This window comes from Penaeus vannamei, chromosome 23 (assembly GCF_042767895.1).
Source record: "Penaeus vannamei isolate JL-2024 chromosome 23, ASM4276789v1, whole genome shotgun sequence".
Taxonomy (NCBI): domain Eukaryota; kingdom Metazoa; phylum Arthropoda; class Malacostraca; order Decapoda; family Penaeidae; genus Penaeus; species Penaeus vannamei.
Window position 1 is genome coordinate 19,455,401 of NC_091571.1, and position 5,000 is coordinate 19,460,400.

Below are 5,000 nucleotides of genomic sequence, written 5' to 3' on the forward strand. Positions count from 1 at the left end.
TTTGTTCTCAAGCTGTACTTAATAAAAGAAGTAGTATGATAGAAAAGAAACTTGGATGCAACAGGTTGTGTGTAAGACATTCATGAGAGAATATTCAGTTGTTTAATTAAGGCATACTTACCTTTCAAAATGAAAAAGTAATGCAGTCTACCAACAAATATGGCAAAATGATTACAAGAACATCAAATGTCGCAAGGTAATTCTATAAAGCATATGCAATTAATGTACCATAGAAAAAAGCCGAACAATCAACAATGACATAAAATTCATATATACCAACATGCACTCATGCACTAATCAAAAAAAATATTCAGATTTAATCAGCTTCCCAGATATGCCACCATTTTTCACATTTGGTGTAAAATGCTGTATTACTTAACATGAAGCATAAGAAAGCCTGTGAGATGATTGTGGAAGAAAATTAAGCCAACATGATATCTGCAGTGAAAAGTCTGGCAGCTCATATAAGAAAAAAAAAGACAAGGAATGAACAGTTTCCCTTAATATACTCTTATCAGGCTGTGAATAAAGGAACCCATAGTTCAAAAAATTATCTTCTTCATATACAATAGATCACTCATAAGGAAGGATTTTTTTTTTACAGGATCCAAGTGACAGGATTATCAAACCATGAATAACTTTGGCTGTGGGCCGGGTGACAGGAATATGCCATTACAGAATTTTTTTACTGAGGACTGGGGTCATTGGAATTTGCTATCATGAAAAATATGGCTGAAGCCCAGGATGATATGAATGACTCAACATGGTTGCACAAAGCTCTTGGAGGGTGATTAGACTTGGTGGATGTTTAGAATGGGGCTCTAGTATTATTTCCATCAGTTAACAAGTGTGAAATGTACCATGACTGCAAGAGCATCAGCTCCTAGGAGGACACTATTTCCATGCTTAGGATCCTATTTAGGGTGTATATTACAAAACTTTAAAAAAAAAAGATAATGCAAATACCAAAATGTCACTTTAGTTACTTATAGACTACTTGGAGTGATTAAATAGAGTCTGCAAAGAAAGCAGTCTATTGTCATATTGATACAGCCAATCAAATGACAAAAAATGTTTATGCTGAAAAAGAGATCATAACATGGCAAATGGGAGGTAAGGAGTCTTGACACCACACACAAGTGTTCATGTAGGCTGGGCCTACAAGCCATACCCAGAAGAGTCATCACACTAATAAGCCAAATGCTCAGATTTTGGGCTATGTTCGAGCCAAGAAGCAACAATATCCACTGGACTAAATGGCAACTCCAAATGGCATGACTCATTATCATCAGTCAATCACACAGTGACAAATGTACTGTATTTCTATAACAAGCAGATAGTATAATAGGTAGATTGCAGCATCATCACTTTGGTGTTGTTAGATGCAATCATTAAACAACTGAACATCTGCACCTGCAGGGGTGTTTTACAGGTTCTTAGAATTGATATTATATTTTGCAAGCCCTTTCCCATCCATTCTTGACACTGATCATTACTTCAGTTAGCTCTTGCTCATATGTCTGCATAACTAACCTTGCAGTGTGTATGTTAACCAAGCACATGTTGGCAGATGGGAACATCACGTGTCATGAGTTGCGATTATCAGACCAACATCAAAACATTAATATTATATGAATAATAATAATAATAAGAGATATTTTTTTTAAATGTTATTAGAAATAAATGCAATGGTTTCCAAAAATCTAAGAACTAAGGTAAAGAGGTGGAGTCATGTAGGGTAAATGGCAACTTACTAAATCCTATGTGTAAACAAAATTGGCAAAATAAAACTAACATTCACCCTTTGCCTATAGGTTAATGGCATGGAATTCATGAAATACAGTAAATGTCAGGACATTTTTTGGTCATGGGAAATTATTTTGACAAGGAGTACCTTATGTAGTGGTATTCCAATCTTTCAAATTGTTTGAGCTGAAAGAGGTGCTCTGGTCTTCCACCTCACCATTTCTGAGTGCCAATGAGAGTTACCTGCAAGACCAAGGGAAGCACTATTTACCAGTGACAATGAGCAGCACAACTGACTGACTGCCACACAATCCCTAACAGCCTGGCACTTCAGATAACAACTGCTTGCCCCTGCTACTGGACTTTAAAAAACACTGGCATTTTAACATTTGTAATGACATCCAAGCTAAGGAAATCAAAAACACAATCTTTGAAACCTTAGTAATTTGAGTGTCCCTAGATATGCTTGTGCATATGTCTGTGATGTGGCTAAAGAGGCTAAACAGAAAAGACAAGCAGATAAGGAACTGCAAGGAAATAGGACAATAAAGAGACAAGGTTTGCCGAGGAGAAATGCTTCATACCAATGCTTACAATACTTTCTTGCCTTCTACTACACAAATCCTGTCTTAGCTTATGCATCTGCATTTTTTATCAATACCACTATAAGTTAACCCTAAACTTCAGTCTGGAAATGTTCCCATACTCTTGCTTGCCTTTGACTAATATCCTGCTGAGGATCCACAACTTTGAACAAGAACAAAAGATACAAGATGTTGTAAGATCTTGCCTTCTCCCACTTCAGACAAGTTCAAAGGGAGGAGATTTTTTCAGTAAACAATGTCATGTAATTGGATTGCTTCTGATCAAAAGAACGTCTGTGTCATTGCTGACTTCCTTGTGCCAGCCAACTTCACAATCCTCTGATCCTTCATTTGTCAAAATGGCCGCATCAGCAGACATTCTAAGCTCACTCTAGATACTATTTCATATGGACACCTAATCAAATCACAGCATACAACCATTTTAACTTAAATCTCAACACCATGATCCATACAGATGCTACTCAATTTGGTGATGTCAATTTACCTTTTATATGGATACAGTTATCATTATCATCATCAGCTGGGGGCTAATGCCAATGGGGGGGCATGGCCACATCCACCCTTTGCTTCCACCTTTTGGGGTCCCTCATGGCAAGCCGCCAGGCAGGGACTCGGCCCATCTCGAACTCCTCACAACAGGTTTGATTGATCTGCCTAAGCCACGACCTCCAAGGTCGTCCCACAGGCCTCTCCACCTAGGGCTGTCTCGTACAGAGACAACCTGGTGGGCAGGATCATCCTGGGGGAAGCGAGCCAGGTGGCAGTATAGCCTGAGTTGGCAATCCCGGATTGTGCAGTGAACAGGTTCTGTGCCAGTCTCACGGTGCAACCGTTGGCTAGACACATGGTCCTGCCAACTGTACCCCATGATTCGGCGCAAGGACATATTACAGAAGGTATCAAGACGAGACTCCAAGGCACAGAATAATGTCCAGGTTTCACTACCATATAGCAAAACTGGGACTATCAGGGCCTTGAAAACCTGTAGCTTGGTCCTTTTGCACAGGTACTAGCATCTCCAAATACTCTTGTTGAGAGAGTTCATGACCCCTGGTGCCAGGCCAATCCGTCTGCCAACTTCCTGGTCTGACAGCCTAGAGTTATGAACTCCACTACCAAGGTATGTGAAGCTCTCTATGATTTTTTTCAAATTTTGTGTGTGGATATGTGAGCCTGTGACGCACCTTGGGTGCCCGGTTTCAGCGTTTTTTCAACTGTTTTTGCTAATTAATTTCGTATGATATTGCTATATGATAGTTTAGGCTGTGTTCAGCAGGCAGGCAGCAGCAGCAAGGACGGGAGAACAGTGCGATTAAGTTGTCGGGAGTACACATGCGTTGTTTTTAACCTGTTGAAAACCTGGCAATATGTCATTTATATATCAGAAATGCCTAATGTATGATTTATCATGTACTCTGATATGAATATGACAGGCGACCAGGAGTCTTGATATCTGAAAGTATACTTTTCAGAGAACACTCCCACCTAACCTAACCTAACCTTGACATAAAGATGACCTAAAATTACCTGAACAAGGCTTGACCCTCTACCACAGAACTCCTATTAAAGGCCAAGGGATTGTCTAAGTAGATATTCACATTTGTAATCATTGGTATGACCTTTATGGTGTAATGACGATGAATGACAAAAACTGCTATTTTCTCAAAATTATATTTTCATGCATGTATGTAATTACGCGATTTTAATAATTTTGTATCCACTAACTATAGCTAAGTCATGCCTTATTTCCACCAAATACATTTTTTACTGAAAAATTAATGGCGATTTTCTGATGAATAAAAAAGTCACTTTTTTACAAGGTAACTGAAACATTGTCGTTTCAGATAGATTTACATAAATGCTACAGTTGGTACTCCTATTTGTTGACCAACTCTGGCCAGAAGGAAACTGCAGTACTATTCACTATAAGGAAGCCATTACATAATTTTCAAATTCTATCATCTCCCTCTTTTTTTTCTAGCGCAATCAAATTTCTTGTACTCAAGCATCACATATCCATGCACATTGTGTAAATTTTTTATTGACCTAACTAAAAACCTAAAGCAAAGAGGACCGAATAACGAATTTCGTGACCGTACTGACGACTCTTTCCCTTCAGGGGATCATCTGTTCATTTTCAGCATTTTTCGCCAATCTTGCCAAATTCCAGTTTAATGCATTTTCAAGGAGTTTCAGGGCCTCCGATTCTCCCCTGAATCTTTCAAGGCCTGACCATTAACAACAAACAAACAAATAAACATACGGAAGTAACAATGTAAACAAACAAAAGGTCATGGGAAACAAAAATAATCTACATATCCTTATATACCTTATAAACATACTTTTATGCCACCCTGTACTTGTATTTCGTCTTTTCACCGGAGTCTTGAGTATAAAAATTGGCCATGTCATCCCATAGAGTTAAACAACGTGGATCTGTGGGTGAAATGACGAGTGAGTCACGTTCCAGCAAAGCCCGGCCGCGCTGAGAACGGGACGTTTATGATACCCATCTGACAGGAGAACGATCACTTTTTGACCAGTATTATACATTCTAAAACACCAATAGAGCAAAAATAATAGATAATTATATCACATACAAGTATTCCATACATGATTTCATATATAAATGTCAAGAAAATCAAAAAG